The sequence below is a fragment of the Anguilla anguilla genome, chromosome 11 (genome assembly GCF_013347855.1).
Source record: "Anguilla anguilla isolate fAngAng1 chromosome 11, fAngAng1.pri, whole genome shotgun sequence".
Taxonomy (NCBI): domain Eukaryota; kingdom Metazoa; phylum Chordata; class Actinopteri; order Anguilliformes; family Anguillidae; genus Anguilla; species Anguilla anguilla.
The window spans coordinates 9,634,976-9,655,544 of NC_049211.1; the positions used below are offsets into that span (position 1 = coordinate 9,634,976).

General features: G+C 51.5%; 1 long non-coding RNA gene across 1 annotated transcript in view; it reads right to left on the reverse strand.

Annotated features, from left to right (window-relative positions):
- Positions 1–266: 266 nt before the first annotated feature.
- Positions 267–20,569, reverse strand: part of LOC118207585 — a 39,891-nt gene continuing 19,588 nt past the window's right edge. Inside the window, exons 2-3 of the long non-coding RNA XR_004761416.1 lie at positions 14,090–14,246; positions 267–510 (exon numbers count right to left, since the gene is read on the reverse strand). This is a non-coding gene — a long non-coding RNA (uncharacterized LOC118207585). The remainder of the gene's footprint in view (positions 511–14,089; positions 14,247–20,569) is intronic.

Here is a 20,569-nt window from a genome sequence, read left to right on the forward strand (position 1 = left end):
TAGTGTTTTATGTACACAGGCGCTAAACAACTGCAGTCGTTTTAAAATGAGCAAAACCGGAATCTATAAAATCTGTATGTTCAGAACACACTGTACTCAGTTGCACTTTGCAGTTTAGGTAAACAGGTTAATGATATAGTATTTTAAAACGCTATAGAATTGCAGGGTTCAAAATGAGAATGGGCCCACTGTCCTCCATAGATTGTTTTATCTTGATACCGGCAAAAAATAAAAAAATAAAAGAAAAAAGAAAAAAAAGACAAAATGGCAGTGAGATGACCGGAGCTGTGATTGAAGTGCAGCTGATAACCTCAATCCCATACGAGCGGGAATCCACCTACACGGAACGCCGAGCGCGGCGCTGGCCTGCCAGGGATTTCTCTCGGAACGTTCTGGAGCCCACCTCACGTTCCGTGTTCCGTGTTCCGTGTTCCGTGTTCCGCCAGCCGCAGCTCCACCGCTGGCCTCCTCTGCCACCCGAGCATCTGCGTCTGCCGCACAGGAGCCAGTCTGCATCAAAACAAAGACAGATGAGGAAGATGTTTGGGGCTGGGGGGGGGGGGGGGGTGTCTGATGCGTCTCATGTTTGGGGGCTGGAGGGGTGGTGATGTCTGATGCGTCTCATGTTTGGGGGTTGGGGGGGGTGGGGATGTCTGATGCGTCTCATGTTTGGGGGCTGGGGGTGTGGGGATGTCTGATGCATCAGATGTTTGGGGGCTGGGGGGGTGGGGATGTCTGATGCGTCTCATGTTTGGGGGCTGGGGGGGTGATGATGTCTGATGCATCAGATGTTTGGGGGCTGGGGGGGTGGGGGTGGGATGTCTGACACTGGATGCAAATGGACACGCAACAGTGCGGTTGTCTGGTTTTCATACAGTACCGAGTAGCCACTGCTGATTGGAATTCCTGGCTGGTCTGGTTCCCGGACCAATAAAATTGAAGCCCATGGAAAGCCTCAAATTCAGCGCTGATGAGTACATAGGCTTTTTTGAACAGTTAGCAATCCACTTTTTGGTTTTACTTTGTTTGCAGGTATATCTGAAAATCAGCCCAGCCCAGCTCAAATGTATGTTGCATTGTATGTTGATATATTCATGCAACGATATTTCCTTTCAATTTGGCATTTTTTCATTTACCTGCATCTTTACCTGCAGTCACTGCTTTCTCTTTTATGTTCATTTAAAGTGTAAGCCTTTAACATGTTCCCTTTAAATTATTTTTCTTTGGTGAGAACCCTGCAGGAGAGATTCCATAAGTGCTACACACAGGTTTCACCCTTGTTTTATTTAGTTTTTTTTTCTCTCTCTCTCTCCAGGCCTTTTAAGAGGAAATGACATCATCGATTTTTCTAAGAACGCGCTTTGCGTCAGCAAGGTGTACCCAGCGAGATTCCTGACGCACTTCTGGAACAATGCGCTTCTCATCTCCGCGACGTTCACTTCCTTGGTGAATCGCACGGCCGACGTTTAAATTTTTTTTTATTATTATCGTTTTCCCTCCTCTCAGCGCCTCTGGAGCTAATTACTGGTATTGTCACAACTTTGTGATTTATTGATGAGGCTCTCGCTCTCCTCTCTTCATGATACGGGGGGAGTTCTGAAGATCTGCAGATTTAATTAAGGCTAATAACGTTCCATCGGTTAGGGCTCTTCATACATATATATATATATATAAATATAAAAGAAGCGCATATTGGGGAGGGAGAGGCTGTGGTTTTGAAACCTCTCACTGGGGCGAAGCACTATCGTATAATGAGGTTTGCAGAAAGGGCGCAGTGAAAAGCATCAATGCAGTTTCCCCCCCCCTGCGCAGATGGATTCCAATCCCATTTGCTCATCGATTACATATAATGTGTCATCTGTCTGAGTTTAAAAAAATCAAACCATTCCAGCTTTCCTTCGCACACGAGACGGGCTCGTCCACCGCTGCTTACATTACTGTGGCTGGACTCAAACTCATTTGTTATGGATTCCAGTCAAATGCCTTTTAAGACTTTTTAGATCTCTGATAAACGGCCACGCTAAGTTCAAATTGTTTTCAATAGAAACTTTTTTTTTTGTTGCATTATTGGGCTTATCAGTCCAGGAAATGCAAGGGCGCCCAAAGTGTACTTTCCTAGCAACCGAGCAATAACTGAACAATTCATAAGGTTTCCAGTATATTAGCCGACTTTGAATTAAATATTGATGCGCTGCTGTACATTACCATACCCCCCTAGCAATTATCTTGCAAAAAAAGTTCCAAAATGTTTTTTTTTTCAACCTGCATATTCTGTGATAACAGGCTATTAAAGTACGGTATACTATCTAAGTCATTTTGAAGGCTAACTGAAAATGTATATTCGAATGTCAGAAAAGCTGACAAAAACATTTTAATAAATAAATAAATTGGTTGCTATTTTATTTACCTCATTTACTGTCGCACCAGGTACCTACTTTCAGCGCGAAGTTGCGAAAGAAAACAAAAGAAGCAACCCAGATGATCTCCACGCCCTGGCCTCGTCTGTTCGCCTCTGAAGCCTGTCGGAGGTGTTGAAAACCAGCTGTCGCGAGCAGCAGAGATGAAAAGCTTGCTCTGAGAAGCTGACTGCACAGGCTGCTGCTCTGCTCAAGGCCAGGCCGCGCCCTCCCCCCCCCCCCCCACCCCCCCCACCGCCCCACCGCCCCCCACTTCAAACTGCCGGCTTCTGCAGGAACGAGCCGAAGACGCCGGTGTCTCTGACCCCCCCCGTGTGAGGGGGTGAGGTTGGGCCTCCCTGCCGCGCCCATACGCACGGGCCCCTCTCTCACCCTCCAACAGTTCACGCGTTACACTTTCACACTGTTGCATAAGAGCGGTCTCTCTAGGCGGTGGCGGGAGGGAAGGTCTACAGGCAGCACTGTCTCTTCTGCCCACCACAGTGCAGTAAAAGACATCGGCCACTAGGAGCGCTAGAGGGCACAAAGGCCAGCAAAGAAGTCACAGGCCACACGAACCGTGCGTGCTTAATTCTTCTTTTTTTTTAAATTGAGGTGAAAATTGAATTGGAATAGTAATAGCAATAGTAACAGTTCCGTAATTTAATGAATTTGACGTTCAGTCAAATGCACAGCTATGGCCTCAGATACACAGCCTGTATCTTGATATTTTCTTTAAATGACTTACAATGAAATAACATCAAATCCCACGATTGTGGAAGCGAGGTGAATCACATCGCTCGCAAACCCACAAGGTGCGGGATGTACGATAAATATTCTTGTCGTGCCGAGGTCCTGTTCATAGCCCAGCAATGCTCGTAGCCGGAGCGCCAACATTTTTTCCAGTTACAGCGTCAGTCTCGAGAATGGAAAACTACCCAGTCTCATGAGAGGAGCGTATCTAGCGCACATGAGCGCTCGGTGATTTTATTTGCACGTCCGTCTCGTACACCGAAATTAATTTGCCTCTCATTTTGTGATTCAGCCGCTGACAGTTTACAGAGTTACGGCTTCCTTTGTTGCTCTCGCTGCTGCCTCCTGTTTCCTGGAACTCAAGACCTCAGACAGTGATTCACCCCAGTGAGTTACTTTGACTGGCTAGACGCTGCCGTCGGCTGCACCTGCTACGGGCAGGTTTAACCTGTTGGGCGCGCTCACCGTTACGCGTCAATGGAGGTAATTTCAGGTGCCCGGAATGCATCAAACATACCGCTGATCCGCCTTTATATTGCCCATAGTAAACATGCTTGAGAAAAAAAAAAATCAGCGGTATATTTTTCCCTTTTATGCGCTGTGTTCTTTCTAATAAGCAATTCCCCAGAGGGCAGAATTTATACGTGTGATGCCCACTCACCAAAGACCAAAGACAAAATACTGTCCAAATGATTTAAGGTGAAGACAGCGATAATTCTCCCTCTGCAAATGCCTCTCATTGCTGCAAGCTTCGCATGGCTTGACTATATACAGTATATATATATATATGTGTGTGTGTGTGTATGTACACATACATTCCATGGCTGACACATTTCAGATGCAAAATTGTGATAACACTGTCATAATCTACTTTACTCTGTCATGAGATTACCTGCAGAACGGTGACAGAAGAGCCTCATTGTTCACAGGCTGCTCAGACAGGTGAAGCAGGGAACACACACGACAGCACTGCATCACGTGTGCAAAGCATGATGACTTTGATTACTGGAGAACTGCAGGCTAACAGGCTAACAGTGTGGAGATGTGGGTCCGAGCTGACCCAGCGGTGTGGAGACGTGGGTCCGAGCTGACCCAGCGGTGTGGAGACGCGCGGGTCCGAGCTGACCCAGCGGTGTGGAGACGCGCGGGTCCGAGCTGACCCAGCGGTGTGGAGACGTGGGTCCGAGCTGACCCAGCGGTGTGGAGACACGCGGGTCCGAGCTGACCCAGCGGTGTGGAGACGCGCGGGTCCGAGCTGACCCAGCGATGTAGAGACACGCGGGTCCAAGCTGACCCAGCGGTGTGGAGACACGCGGGTCCGAGCTGACCCAAGCCGTGGGAGGGCGAGATGTGAGGAAAGGGTTGGTCCCGGAGGTTGAGTCAAAGCCGTGTGTGGTTAATTACCTCTGCTCCAGGCATTGTTTCAGCTTCTGCGGAGCTGGGTCTGCTTGGGGTTTCTGGTGTTTGGAAACATGCCTTTGTGTAACAGAACCCAGATGAAAAATAAACACACCCGCAGTCTTCCTTTCAAGCAGCTCCGAGCAGATCACCACACACAGGCTTCATCTCAATGCACCATTTCCACCTCTGTCTCTCTCTTCCCCTTTCTCTATTCCCCCCTTTTCTCTCTCTGTCTTTCTTACTGTCCCTGCCTCTCTCTATCCCTCTCTCCCCCTCTCTCTCTCTCTCTCTCTTTTACTCTCCCCCTCTCACTCTCTCCCTCTCAGTATCTCTCTCTCCTGCCTCTTTTTCTTTCTCTCTTTTTTACTCTCCCTCTCTCCCTCTCCCTCTGTTTCATACATGCAAATGCAATCCAGACACTTATGCCGTGATTACTCAGTTCCACTTTGAGGCAAGCGTGTCGTTAATAAAGCCCACCGGCCTGTCAGTTTTATAATATTGCCATACGCCGCTGTGTGGACATGCAACCGATGCAGAGAGGGACATACTCTTTCGAGATCAACAGCTAGCGCGTGTGATATAAATCACGCTGCGATTTCGACATCGTGCCCCACGGAAAGAACTGTATCCGTGACCCATGTGTTACCGCCATTCTTTTTTCGCTCCCCCCCCACGCCCGCCCCCTCTGACGCTGTCCGTATAGTTTACGTTTAGGGTGCTGTAAAAAGGTACATAACCCACAAGAGCTTCGGCTGTTTCTTTTTTTTTTTTGTATTTTTCTATGAGTCACAGTGCTAATGACTTCACTTTCCCTGAGCGCTCCACAGCTGCACCTCATGAAAAATATCAGGAGTTTTTTTTGTGTAAAGGGGCCACTGCCTTTAAAAAAGAAAAAAAAGCAAACAGAAAATGCAATCTTTTTTTTTCTTTGAGTTCGGTTCCTCCCGGTAGGGCAGCTGCGGTTTATAATTTATTAATTATACAATATGTATATGAAGTGCCCTCAGACGTTCCATAAGAAGGCTTTAAAAAGTGCCGTGCAGTTTTAACCCCTCCTTTGCCGACTGGCCTACATACGGTCCACCTCCTGAAAACGCAGCAGAGGAGAGTTGCGGGGGCGGGTTGCATGCGTCTTCAACGTCGCGGTGATAAGAGCTGCAGGCGGGGATTTGCAGGGATTTGGTGATTTGAATTCTTCGCTCTATCTGTGGACGCGTCCAAGATGGCTGCACGTAGGAAGGAAGAATGAGAAAAGGCGGGTTCTGGAGCACAAGAAAAAAAAAATAAAAGAAGGAGAAGGCGAATCCAGACAGGCGTCCCCCCCCCCCTCCCCCTCCCCCTCTGCCCCTCTCTCCCCCCTCCCCCAACCCCCGCCTGCACAGACACAGGGGCTGGTGTCTGACAATGCAGGGCTGTTTACCCAGCGGATCCAGGTGTGCTGCAGGCACCATGCAGCTGGAAGGGGCTCAGAAGCCACCCCCCCCCCCCCCCCCACCGTGCCCCACCACCCCCTCCCCCCTCCCTCCCCCCCCCCACCACCACCCCGGCGGCACCACCCGCGCCGTCTGCGCCGCTCTCCCGCCCCTAGCTGTGCCGCGGCGCGCCGGGGAACAGCCGCTTCGCTCCTCACCGCCATTCCAGTCCCAGCTCACAGAGGGGGGGGGGCGAGGGGGGGGGCCCGGGGGACTCGCACACACCCGGCCGCCAGCGTCGTTACTCCATCGCTGAATAACGGAGTGTTCCCTCACGCAGACGCTCATTAAACACAACGCCGCACGCCTTGCGCGGCGGCGGCGGCGGCGGCGGCGGCGGCTTTATTCGCTGACCTCACCGCTGGAGAATGGGAGGGGGGGGGGCCTTCCGAAACATTCGCCCCCCTCTTTATCGAGTTCACCTGCAATAAGTAGTCGTGATGCCGTTCATCTGCAATACCCACCCAACACCCCCCCCCCCCCAAAAAAAAACACAGAAAAAAAAACAAAGGCAAACTATACTTAATTACACCCTCGATTTTCGCTACAAACAACAGTAATGGCCGCTGGCACGTTCCGCGGAGCAGTACTGCGTGCCCAGGTCCGAACGCCAACGGCAGAGGCACGGTAGAAAAGCAGCAGTTTTCAAAGCTTGCATTATTTATCGCAAACACGCGCGCGCACTTTATGAAGGTTAATGACGAAGGCACGAGGAGTTCTAACTCACTCGGCTCGTCCCCGCCAGCCCGCAGAAGGGCTGAGTCTTAATGAGTCTATGAAATCAATAGTCTGGGAAATTAGACCATGTGCTCGGCGGCGCGGCTTATCAAAGAGCCGCCCCAGATTCATAAAGATGCACAACTGCCGCACGCCCAGCCTCGAAGGAGGCCCGTGACTGACTGCGCTGGAGACTCTCGTGAAAAGGAAAGATAAAAAAAAAGAAATTAAAAAACGCTTTTCCTCCCATTTTCCTCCCTGAACTCCCATTGACACAGCTAATAGCATGCATATTGCATTGCATATTATACTTTCATGTGCATTGTGTCACCAGGATTTAGAATGTTTATGCGCCGATGTTACAAGTAAGCATTAATTTTATTTGATGAATTAAAAATCTTGCCTACACACACAGCAGTGGGGGTAATTAATGCATCTAAATCTAATCTTCTCTTGAGTAGAAGTGCACATCCTGTAAGGGAAGGGGAATGAGCCGGGCTTTTACTTATTAAAGATGTGTACATATATTAGGAATTTTGCTTAATCAGTGAAAATTATTACTGTACTACACTGGCCATAAACCTTGAAAGAGATTATGCAGCTGTACAGGTTCCTCTCTCTCTCTCTCTTTCTCTCCCTCTCTCCCTCTCTCTCTTTCTCCACTCTGCGACTCTCTCTCTCTTTCTCTTTCTTTTCTCTCACTCTCTCTTCTCAGTTCTCTCTCTCTTTCTTTTCTCTCACTCTCACTCTCTCTCTCTCTGAGCGTGTGTGTGTGTGTGTGTATGTGTACGTGTGTAGCTATGCGTGTGCATGTGTGTATAAATACTGTAACCCAATTCATTAGCGCAGGTATCTGTTGCTAAAGTTAGGCCTGTGAATCCACTCTGCGGCTCTGAACAGACATTAAAGCCGTTTAGAGCACAGGGCCAAGTTTCCCGTCCTCCTAATCCCAGCCGAGGCCAAGGTCCTAACAGACCCATCGCTCTCACACGACACAGTGGGAGCAGAATGCCTTCGGATTCCACATCCAGAAAGCTTTTTTTTCCCCCCCCCATCCTTTTTTTTCCACAGGCCATGCAACATGCAGAACTGCCACAGTCTTCTGCCACCATAGAGAGCTTTAACAGAAACCGGAGTCATTCATCCCGGAGCGTTCGGCCGTCAGAAGCGTCTATGGCAGGCTCTCTGCTCTGTGAATGGTCACTGTATCTCACGGGGGGGGGGGGGGGGGTTTGGGCGGGGGGGGCTGCGTGGACGTGCGGTATGCGGTTCAGCTTGAGCTAAAATGCAGGCATTATGCCACTGCTGCGCAGGGAAAATGCGCAGTGGAAAACGAACCTAAACTTTGAGAAAAGTGCAGGAAAAAAGCCTGCAGTTCAGTTCAGCCCCGAGGGAAGAGGAGGGGGGGGGGGGAGGAGGGGGAAGGGGAGGGGAGGGAGAGGGGGTGCAGGATTTAAACTAAAAAGCCCCAACAACAGTCTGACACTCAGCTGCTTTCATATGCACCACTTCATTTTTTTCTCTCAGCGACTTCAAAGTGCTATTTATGCAGAAACTGGGTGAATTTCCCTGTCCTCCTCGCCTCCCCAGGGGCGATGTTTTTTTGGAACACGCCTTTTTTGTTACAAAAAAACACAGCGTGTCCCCCCCAAAAACCCCCCCCCCCCCCCCACTACCCCACACCCCCGAAAGCCTGCGCTCCCCCTCCGCCGCCGCCTCCTCCTCCTCCTCCTCATCCTCCCCTCTTGCTCTCTCTCCTCTCCTTTCTTTCCCTGCTCCTTCTCCTCCTCTCTGTGTCTGCAGCTGCGGCCCTCCGAGTTTTTAATCCCACCCCCTCCCCAGAGCGCTGGAACGCCATCCAACAATTTAACCGCAGCTCTGAAACAATCGAACATCTGTTTGGAGAGGAGCCCGGGCAGGGCCTTCCTGTCGGGACCAACCAGCCGCAGGCTTAACCCTTTCCCTTCCCTTCCCTTCCCTTCCCTCCCTCCCTCCTCCTCCTCCTCCTCCTCCTCTCCAGCCTCCGACGCTGCCAGACTGGGTCCCAGCATCCCCCACGAGAGGGAGGGGGGGGGGGGGAGGTCCTCCTGCACCCCTGCCCCAAAATAGCCCCCCCTCTCTGCAGTTCACTGCTGCACAAAAAGAACGCTATTGCTCTCGGTTTCAGCATAACGAAGCTTGAGTGAAACAGATAAGATCCCAGGGTAGATTTTTTTACGTGTTAACAACAAGTCCAAAAAGAACTAAAGAGCGTTCTAGGCACCCATATAGTAATCCAATGGAGATTTTTTTTACGTGTTTTATTTAAATAACCAGTATTCACAGCTACAGTATGGCACCTCTGACACAAACAAAAGGAGAAAGATTTTGAAGAAATACTGCTAGCCTGTATTTAATACGCGGTTCAGTGCGTATGTTTGCTTGGCACAGCTTACTGCGCAGTTCCATACGCACCGACGGCGGACTAGTCCTCAAGGCCTCGTATTCTCCCTAATTGTTCCTTCCAGGGAGGTTCTGCTGGAACGAACCTCGCGGACAAACACCACCGGTTCATTTTGATTAACATCCAGCTTGCACAGATAGTCACTTGGGCCATAAACCGCATTCTGCGCATTAAGGGAAAGTGCAGACGGCGAGAAAATCAAACTATACAATACATATCCTCCAGTAAAGATCCCTCAACCTCACATTCTCGCAGTAACTCAAATGGAAACATCCACAGTTTAATACATATACAGGGTATTGCTATTTAACACATAATATGTACTAAAATGATAAAATCTAAGCAATATATGCACGCCTTGGGAAAACGGGCCAAAATGTTAAAGCTTTGAGGAATTGTGTCATGCAGCCGGAGCGTACCGTACGTCTGCTTGCACAACACCGTGGCGTTTGCGCGTGCGCGCACACGTAGCCTACACGCTAGGCCAGGAGGCGGGCTAGCGAGCCCCGGTTCGGTCCGTAGCTCAGCCCCAGCCGGAGCAGAACCGCGCGCACAGCCGCGGGCGGCCGCCACAGACGGTCTGTGAACGGTAGTTCAAGTTCACAGCTGCGGATAAAAGAGGGGGGTGGCGGGACGGGGGGTTGGGGCGGGCGGGGGGGGGGGTGTGGTATGTGCCCGTGAAGATGACCCTCAGCACGGCGGCCCCCGGCGGCCAGGAGGGGCCCCCCAGTTCTCCTCCGCGCAGCCCCCGGGAATGTGGAGCCACCCTGACAGGAGTTCACCGAACTCAGCTGGGCTGCAGGGTCACCGGGTGCAGGGGCAGGTGAGCTGCACTGCCCCAAACCCCGAACCTTATCTGCAACACAACCTACCCCCCGCCCCCCTGCCCCAAAACCCCCCCACCCCCCTGGGCCTCTGCCCCTACGGACATGAGCGGGCGCATAAAGGACAAAACAGACCTGCTCCGGGCATGTAGTGTCAGTCAGGAAGCTTACTCTGGGTTAGGTGTCAAAGCCATGCAAAATGTATGAAACCTGCACGGCCTGCTCCTGCTCCCGGCTCCCTTTGTCTGCTCGGCGAGCAGCAGAGCAGCAGCCCTCCAGCACCAGGAAGTGTGAATCAAAGATACTCCACCTCTGAGAAAAGACATGTACTACTGGTGCAGTGTGTGTGTGTGTGAGAGAGAGAGAGAGAGAGAGAGAGAGAGAGAGTTCATACTGTAAATATGTGTTTTGAATTGATTTACGATGCTTTGGCAATATGTACGTATGTATTTCCTGCCAATAAAGCAATTTGAATTTGAATTTGAATTTTGAAAGGAAGAGAGAGAGAGAGAGAGAGAGAAAGAGAGGGGAGGGAGAGAGAGAGAGAGCTCATCCATATTGTGCCTGCGCTCAGACTGGGAAAGGCTTTAATAGTGAACTATCAGATAAACACAGAAAATATGTATATTTTTCAAGCCTTTATCGCAGTACAGTGAAGCACTGGCTTCCCGTTATCTGATAATAAAGACGAAATTGCTTGCTTCAACAAGGGACAAATAGATATTTCACGCTCGCCCTGAAATGCATTAAAATGTGCTTTTAACAACCCTCAGCTCCAGCAAAGCTTAAACTCAAATGTGTCACCATCTTAATGTGAGTGCTTGCACAGGCCACCTTGTTGCCATGATATGCTGCTGGTATAATTTAAAGGCCACCGGGCCCAGTTTCAGGCACCGCTTCAGCCCACAAAAACACCGGTATCTTGTTGGCCAGATAACGCTGCTCTTTTCTCATCATGGCATTACGCTGCATTCTCACGGTATAGCAGCATGCAGTTGACGGTAAACCTGCTATTCAATGTTTTTCAATGAGACAGTGACGGGAAGCTCCCCCTCCACCAGCTTTGAATACCGTGCACCGCAACCCCTGATGGAACCTTCCGTCAAAAGCTCAACGTTCTCAACGCTTGCCATAGTACCGTATCGGATGGACAAACCGGATGTCGTTTTTTTTGGAATCAACGTGGATTTTTGTTGTCCCTCCAATGGTAGGACACTTTTGTTTTCCACCACAAGTAAATTTTTAAAAAGTGAGTCCACTTCTCCCGTTCTCATCCATGCTTCTACAGTAACCTACCAAGCACCTTATCAAAATAACATAACTCTAATCCCACCAAATCACCATAGCAACGTTTACATGGTGTTTGCCGTCTTGTTCTGTACCTTACTGCAACGGTGGTCAACCTTTCCTCATTAATGCATGGAATAACGTTATTTTTATTTATTTTTTAACCGTCAAAATGAGAACTAGTCTCTGCCTAGTGCCTTCTGGTCCTCCTATTCCTTGGCCTCCATACTTGCCATTCTCCAGAATGTTTCCAGAAAAACACCACGGAACTAATTCATATGAGGATCAACTGTCCCTGAGTAGATTTGTCGTGTTGCTTTGTGAATTGTTTTACAACACCTCCGTATGATTCCATTTAATTATTTACGTATCACATTTGCAAAAAAAAAACTACAAATAGTCTGCCACCTAATGCCAGGGTGGTGAAAATTGAGAAAAAATAAAAATAAGTAAATAAACATGGCGAGAAATACTGCAGATGAGAATAGTTTGGCCTGAAGTAAAAAGCTCCTTCTTTGGGAATCGCATGCGGTTTAATTTAGAGAGTGATCGGCCCGCTCCGGTTTGGTTTCGGTTTGGTCAGATCGTTTGGATGAACGTCCTGTAATTACACAGTTGACAGATGGTCCGTCCGCTCCCCGTTTGGACAGGTTTTTGATGGTCACGCTGCAGACTTGAAAGTCACACCGCCATGTCATCTTACAGTCATGTACATTCACAAAGATCTGTACTTAGCATTCAAAAAATTAAGGTCAAGCTAAAAAAAAAGATGTGTTTTAGCATTTAACATTTGCTACATCTTTATTTTAAAAAAATGTCTAGTTAGCAATGGAAAATATATTCTTGTTACATGAATAGGAAATCAGAAAATGTAAACACTAAAATGTCGTGACGTTCATTTGCAGGTACACCGAAATAAACAATAATTTAACGAACTTCAGCTCTCTGCTCCTCTCTGCAAAAACTCTAACTTTACTGATTATTAACTGACCACTGAAAGGTTATTTGTCAATAAACAGAGCCCCAGACGTTCCTCTGACCTATACTCCCGCTTTTAACCTTTTGTGCTGATGTCAGAGCGAACTGCAGCTCCATTGAAACTTTAATGTCACCGGACAGACATGACACATCAAAGGAGACACCTGCTCACCGGTCACCGACTGCAATCAATACACACCGGCAATACTGCAAACTCCCAATGGAAGGCAATGTGCAGAGGCTTTCCAATGAAGAAAACAGAAAGAGTGTGGAGGAGGGGGGTGGGGGGGGGGGGGGGGGGGGCAACAGCAGTCTGACAGGGGAAATTAAAAAGAGGAAATGGATCTACAGTCCCCAGTTATTGGAACAGAGACAAAATGCGGAATGAGTGCAAGATATTATTCCTTTACTCACTGCAGCAGGGGCTTAAAAAAGCTGCCATTTTCAGCCCAGGTTTTATGATTCACATTGATCCTCTAATTGGGGAAGGACTGAGGGAAATGGACGCCCCATTATTGTATTTCCATTATAAGTCACCTTCCGGATTTTGTCTACTTGCGCTGATCCTCTCCTGAGAAAAGCGTGATGGGATGGAAGTACAAACTCGCCCCCCCCCAGGCCCCCCAACCGCCCACCCCCCCCACACCCCCCACACCCCAGCACACCTAGATAAACACGAACGAGCAACAAGGCGAGCGAATATTGATTTATCGTTCTCTCTCTGAACGGACAGATAGAGGCGGCCGAGCGGAGGAACGGGGGAGAGAGAAGAGGGGCGCAGCAGCGGCGTTCGGGGAGTTCGCGGCGAGAACACACATCCCCGGCCCACCGGCGTGCGGGGAGAGCGAGAGGCGGGCTTCTCGCCGCGCCCGTCTAATAGGTGCTCCAGTTTTTTGTTTTTTTCCTCCCGGGTCTCGGAGGGGAGCTCGGAATGCTAACCGGCTCCAGATGCAGAGAGGTGAGCGGGAGGCGCTACGCTAACAGCGGCTCCGTCGCGCTCGCCGGGACGTCCGACGGCTCCCCGATCTCCCCGTCGCGGCCGCCGGAGTTACCGCGCAACGCCCACACACGCGAAAAACAAAACGCCGGTCGAGAGAACGAGAGAGAGAGAGAGAGAGAGAGAGAGAGAGAGAGAGAGAGAGAGAGAGCTCCTCGGTTTCGATACGCCGTTGGGGCGCGTCACGCTCCCGCTCGAGCACACACACACACACGCACACACACACACACGCACACGCAGAACACCTGGCCGCAGCTGAAAAAGGAACACTAAGATAAATAGAAATATTAATTAAATTAAGACGTTGCTCTTTTTGGACATTTTTTTTTTGTGGCATTTCCTCACAGCAAATAGCAACACCTGGTGGCCAGGTGATGAATTAACCATTGCAACAAACCTTCCTTCTTCTGAGCATGTAGCATTGAGACAGATACTCACTCGGAGGGACATCACATTCGTTAATGCGTTACTGGAATTTTCTGAATTTTTTTCCTTTTTGGTTTACGGAGCATTCTGGCCAGCTCCATATATCTGGCAGACTCTCTTATCGAGAGCGACTCACACGGAGTGTGTTTTCATAAAGAGCACAGTCGGATACTCGGTGAAGCAATTGGGGTTAAGTACCTTGCTCAAGGGTACGACAGTTCCTATAATTTTCTGAAGTTAATTTCACATTTGGAACCAGGCAGAGAGCGTACAGTGTTGTGTCAAACCTGTATTGGGGTAGTAAAATCGGAATAAAAAATGCATTTAAAAACAGAAAATCACAAATGGCATCAGATTGCTTTCAGAGATGGATTGTTGTCATGTTCCTTTTTCACCTGCTTGTGTTCTTCAGTCTCAGATCTCCTGCTTTTCCTTAATCAGTGCTGGTGAAGAGGTGCCTTCCGTCTGGGCAAAGCCAGAGCAGCGTTTGGGCGGCAGAGCAGAGCGCTGGCTGTGCTGCCAGTCTGATCCATCGAGCCGCTTCCCCGTGGGCTTTATGAATAAAAAGATCATTTCAAAAAAAAAAAGAGAAAAAAAAGGAAAAACACATTATGATATCTCATGCAATCCCATATGAACACAATGGAGATTGAAACCATATTTTTGGCAGCCAGTGTCTTCTGCGTGATGGAGTGAGTAAGAGAGGAGCTAACCCTCCCCACAACACCCCCCCCCGCACCCCCCCAAACAAACCCCCCCACCCCACTGCCCTCAGCCCCCCCACACACCCCCCCCCCCCCCAGGTCTGGCAGACAGCTCCACACGCTCACAGTCCTGCCCATCACTGCCCGCCCGCTCAGCCAACACGTTTGGAGGCCAGGGCGTGCGTTTTGCGGGAAAGGGGGTGGGTACGGGGTGGGGGACGGGCGGGCAGACACCTGCCAGGCCGCTAGCATACGCCGCCACGCCACACCGCTGCAGAGAGGACAGCGTGCCCGCTGCTCTGAGCGTGTCGCTGTCAGAGAAACATACGCCCGCCTAATCCTGAGAGTGCTCTCTCTCTCTCTCTCTCTCTCGCTCTCTCTCTCTGTCTCTCTCTCTCTCTTTCTCCCTCTCTCTCTCTCTCTCTCTCGCTCTCTCTCTCTCTCTCGCTCCTCTCACTCTCTCTCTCTCTCTCTCTCACTCTCTCTCTCTCTCCCTCTCGCTCTCTCTCTCTATCTCTCTCTCTATCTCTCTCTCTCTCTCTCTCTCTCTCTCTCTCTCCCTCTCTCTCTGTCTCTTTCTCTCCCTCTGCACCCGCTCTCTCCATGCACGTCCGAGCCCTCTGACGTGCCCAGGAGTCACGAGCACCGTCTCAGCTGCACTTCCTTCAGAAGGTTTATTACAATTTACATGTGAGCAAGGGCGCAGTACCAGAACATTCGGCACTGGTCAAGCCAACTCATGGAATGAAATTTCTCCTAGCCCTGCTCTAAACCAAACGCATACATGTCAATTCTCTGAAAACACATTTGTGTGCATACCACGTTTTTGATACTGTTATTGCGTGGTGCATTCAATTAAAATATAACAAAGTTATGAAGTTGATGCTAATGACTGCGTTCATTACGGTAAGGAAGGAAATTAATTTGTCTGCATTGAAAGAACAGTCTCTTGCGTGAGTGTCGTGATCATATATGAGGACCTAGTTAGGAAATGTTACGAATTTGGGAAATGAGGCTGCTTAGCTGCTAAGTGTAAAGCAGCAAGAATATGGACAAGAACTGAACATTTCCAGCTCTACTACTGCAACTACTCAACTAATGCTCCCCAGACAAAACCGCAAGGTTAATGAGCCGAAGAGGAATGTGAAGAACAAGACCCTGAGCAGCTCCATGCCTCTGTACTGGAGGTGTTCAACTCCTAGTGTGTGTATTCTGGAGGTATTCAGCTCCTAGTGTGTGTACCTTGCTAGTGTTCAGCTCCTGTGTCTGTACCTTGGTAGTGTTCAGCTATGTGTCTGTATCCTGGTGATGTTCAGCTCCTGTGTCTGTACCTTGCTAGTGTTCAGCTCCTGTGTCTGTACCTTGGTAGTGTTCAGCTATGTGTCTGTATCCTGGTGATGTTCAGCTCCTGAGTCTGTATCTTGGTAGTGTTCAGCTATGTGTCTGTATCCTGGTGATGTTCAGCTCCTGTGTCTGTACCTTGGTAGTGTTCAGCTCCTGAGTCAGTATCTTGGTAGTGTTGAGCTCTTGTGTCTGTATCTTGGTAGTGTTCAGCTCCTGAGTCAGTATCTTATTGGTGTTCAGCTTCTGTCTCTGTACCTTGGTAGTGTTAAGTTTCTGTGTCTGTACCTCGGTGGTGTTCAGCTTTATGATCATTTCTTTTCCGTACATTTTATAATCACTTTGTTTTTGGGACATTAATGAAGAAATAAGAGCTCTGCGGGCTCGGAGGCTGCAGTCCCCCCGTTAAAGAGGGAAGCAGCGGCATCCCTGCGCCTCGTTACGCAAGCCCCCACGCTTTTAACAGCTGAAATATAAGCTCTGTTCGGTCCTATGGCAGGCATTTTGTCTCCTCCAAAAAGCCGGCAAATATGCGGGGAATGCAAAAAGGGAAACATGATTGTTACCACATACGGGTGTAAAGTGACTGTGTCCGATTCGGAGGCCATCAATTATTTACTGTGACAGGTAAGTGCTGCACAAGTACGGCTAGAGGGATCTGTTTAAAAAATCTCCCGATGTCATGTAAACGGTCAGGCAGAGCTTTATGGTTACATACACATATTAACATATGTTAGCGATAACTTCAGTTCCCTGCCATTTGATTTCGCGGACACATCTGGAGCCTGTTTGCTTTCTACATCTCCCCTGGCTTTTTTGGAGCTACACGGGCTTTCTCGGGCTTGTAAAACACCAGTAAACAGGCCTTCACTTCTGTTATTTCCGACTACGAGACAGAGAAGGCTAAACGAAAAACCTGCTTTAAATTTTATCAGTGGAGGGAAAACCTGCATGGTATAAGTCTTGTTTTTTAAAATGTCCCGGGGAAGGGGACGGAGTCGCAGGGTCCACGCAGACGTACACGAGGGACAGCAGGAAAACCGGGTCTTGGTCCTGCGGTTTAAACCGGTCTGTGGTTAACGTGAGCATGCGGCAGGACGCATCGCACTCTGGAGTGCTCTTTGAAATGTAGGGATAACCGTACCACCACTCCCTCCCTCCGTTCCTCCCTCCCTCCCTCCCTCTCTCTCCCTGTATCCCCAGATACTGCAGGTTTTTGCAGAGAGATGCAAGGTAGAAGAATGGCAGCCCACAATCGCAAATTCCAGCACTGCTGTACAGGGTTTGCGTTTGTGTGGTTTCTTGTTCTTCCTTGCATGTGTGCGTGCACAGTATGTGTGTGCACATGTATGCATATGTATATGCATGTGTACGTGCGTATATATATATATGTGTGTGTATGTATGCATATGAGTGTGTGTATGCATGTGTGCATGTATATGCATGTGTGCATGCATGTGCATGTGTGTGTATGCGTATGTTCCTGTGTATGTACATGTATAAATGTTTGCATGTGCATGTGTGTATGCATGTATGTGTGCGTGTGTATGCATGTGCATGTGTGTATGCATGTGTATATACGTGTGGGTGTGCATGTGTACGTGTGTGTGCATGCGTATGCGTGTGTATGCATGTGCGCATGTGTTTGCATGCGTGCACGCGTGCCTGTTCATGTATGCATGTGCGCATGTGTGTGTGTGTGTGTGTGTATGCATGTTCATGTGTAAGCGTGCGTGTGTATGCATGTGCGCATGTGTGTGTGTGTGTATGCATGTTCATGTGTAAGCGTGCATGCGTATGCGTGTGTATGCATGGGCGCATGTTTGCGTGCGTGTATGCATGCCTGCTCACGTATGCGTGTATACGCATGTGCGCATGTGTGTGTGTATGCGTGTGCATATGTAAGCGTGCATGCGTATGCGCGTGTATGCGTGTTGGTGATGTGCGAGTGAAAGTGGGTCAGCGTGTCTCACGGATAGCGGCAGAGGCAGCGCGGGCCACCCACGCCCCGGTAGCATTGGGGGGGGGGGGGGCTGGGGGGGCGAGGTGTTGGGGGACGGTTGCGAAACACGTGAGTCACAGCCCGGCGAAGGCTGCCAGCCGGGACGACGAGCCGGGAGAGAGTAACGGCACGCACGCTGGCAGAGAGCGAGGAGGCGGGGCCGGCGCCCACGCTCTCCGCCTCCGAGGGAGGGCAGGGACGTGCGTGCGTGTGCGTGTGCGCGTCAGCTCCTGTTCCGCCCCGTCGGAACGCCGCGCTCCCATCGGCAAGGAACAAGGACAGAAAAAAGCCTGCTTTCGGCTCGAAAGCGATTCTGCCTCTGCACGAACGCAGGGATGTTGGCTTTAGCTGTGAGACGCCGGTTGGGAGGGGTGGGGTTTAAATCACAGAGAGGGCGCTCTGAAAATTCATGACTGAGGCGATAGGCATCGAGCACTCCAGAGAGGTTCCCACAATCCACTTCAGCGGGCAGGTACTTGACGGATGGCTGACCTCATCTCGCCTCGCCAGCGAGCGCTACGGCACGACGCGGCTCAGGCACAATGACGGGGGGGGGGAGAGATTAGGAGGGGGCACAGAGCCCCCCACCCCCCCCTCCCCTCAGCCCCCCAGAACCCGGGCCGAGGGGCGAGTGGGAGAGCGCCTGGCAGCGCACGTCATTTTAAAACTCCCGCTGCGCCCATCTCACCCCCGCCCTCCCCCCCCCCCCCATGCCCCTCCCTGCGGGGCTGACCTGCGGGACGGGCTTGGGGGACGCGGCCCCGTTACGACACACTGAGCACCAGTCAGGGAACCAGCGGGGAGGCAAATCAGCCAAATCTCCCTCTCCTCTCTCTGTTTGTTTTTGTTTTAATCCGCCCAAGCAGGGCCGTCAGAGATAATGGAGCCGGATCGCTTTGTGAATGGGGAACGATTCCACCCCTACCCCCCTGTCCCCCCCCGTCCCATCCCGTCCCGAGCCGGACTCGGACCCCCCCCCCTACCTGTCGGGCCCGGGCGGTAATAACCGCGTCCTCCATTCAGGGGGAATCTGTAAAAGCGCGGAGGCCCAGCGCCCCTCCCGAGACGCAGAAAACAAATTCCACATGTGCTTTTTCCATATCCCGCTGCTATTCTGGAATTTCGTTTATGTACATTGTCAAACTTCTCACAGTATGAGAATAAAGAAAGAAAAGCAATTATGGGGCTGAGTGTGTGTGTGTGTGTGTGGGGGGGGGGACAGGGGACAGGGGATTGGTGGTGGTAGGGGTTGCGGGGGGGTGGGGGGGCAGGGGGGGTTGGGGGCAGGGGACAGGGGATTGGTGGTGGTAGGGGTTGCAGGGGGGAGGCATGGGGGGTTTGGGGCAGGGGATCGGGGACTGGTGGTTTTAGGGGTTATGGGGGGGGGATTAACCCTCGCTTCTCCACTACCTACAGCGGGCCCAGGGCCGTAGCAGGGACAGAGAGTCGTTCACACGGGAAGCTGAACAGCCCGCAAACCCTGCGGCTTCCCCACTGGAGCACCGACAGCTCTCTCTCAGCCCTCCCTAACACCCCGCCCCGCTCTTACCCCTGCCCCCTCGCTACCGCCTACCCCCCCCTCCCCCTCCCGCCCCCTCCCCCCCCCTCCTCCCCCTCCCGCCCCTCCGCGCACCGCCCCGCCCCTCGCCGCTCCGCTCTGCCCCGGCTATCGCAGGGTCCTGAGAACACCGCTGTGGAGGCTGTGTGAACCGCTGAGCTGCGGCTCCTCAGATCAGCGCGCTCCGTGCAGGCCCGGGCGCTCGGCCTGTCCGCGCGCGGAACGCAAACGCGATCCCGCCGCGCGTTACCGGAGGGGGGAAAAGCCCGCTGCGGTACCGCCAAGGCACGCCCGCTCTGAAAGGGCCTCACCCCACTGTTTGTGTATCCAGCGGCACACAATGTGTGTGCACTCGGACGCACAAACAAATCACCGCTTCCATAAACTGTTTTGCCAGCCTGTTTCAACATATTAAAATCTTTGGACGTTTTGCGGCAGAGAGAGAGAGAGAGAGAGAGAGAGAGAGAGGTTCTCACACAAGTAAAATAACTTGCTGCTTGTGCAAACAGAACTGGGGGAAAATTCAGAGGCTTTTTTTTTCTCTTCTCCCTTGTGTGGCCTGACCCCAGGAAGAGGCAGACGTGTGCGCAGACCTGTGTGCGCAGACCCCAGGAAGAGGCCGGCCTGTGTGCGCAGACCCCAGGAAGAGGCAGACGTGTGCGCAGACCCCAGGAAGAGGCAGGCCTGTGTGCGCAGACCCCAGGACGAGGCAGACGTGTGCGCAGACCTGTGTGCGCAGACCCCAGGACGAGGCAGACGTGTGCGCAGACCCCAGGAAGAGGCAGATGCGTGCGCAGACCCCAGGAAGAGGCCGGCCTGTGTGCGCAGACCCCAGGAAGAGGCAGACGTGTGCGCAGACCCCAGGAAGAGGCAGGCCTGTGTGCGCAGACCCCAGGAAGAGGCAGACGTGTGCGCAGACCCCAGGAAGAGGCAGACGTGTATGTGCGCATACGCTGGCCGTCAGTAGAGTAGCTGTTTGCTGTAAAGACGGAGCTGTCGGGACGGGTCAGCGGACGGAGGGGCCCCCAGGGTCACTCCCGTCTCCTCCGGTCCCATCAGTCAGGGGCCGTCCCGCGTCCTGGACTCCCGGAAGGAGAGGGACGTCACCCTGCCAGTCACCCCCCCGGGGGCCGGCTGACCACGGGGAGCCTTGCTGGGGGGGCCGGGCCGGGGCGGGGCGGGCCGGGGCGGGGTGGGGCGGGCCCCCTGGGCTACGCTATCGCTGACAGGCTGGGGGCCGCAGCGCACAGCTGCCCAAAGACCACACGCC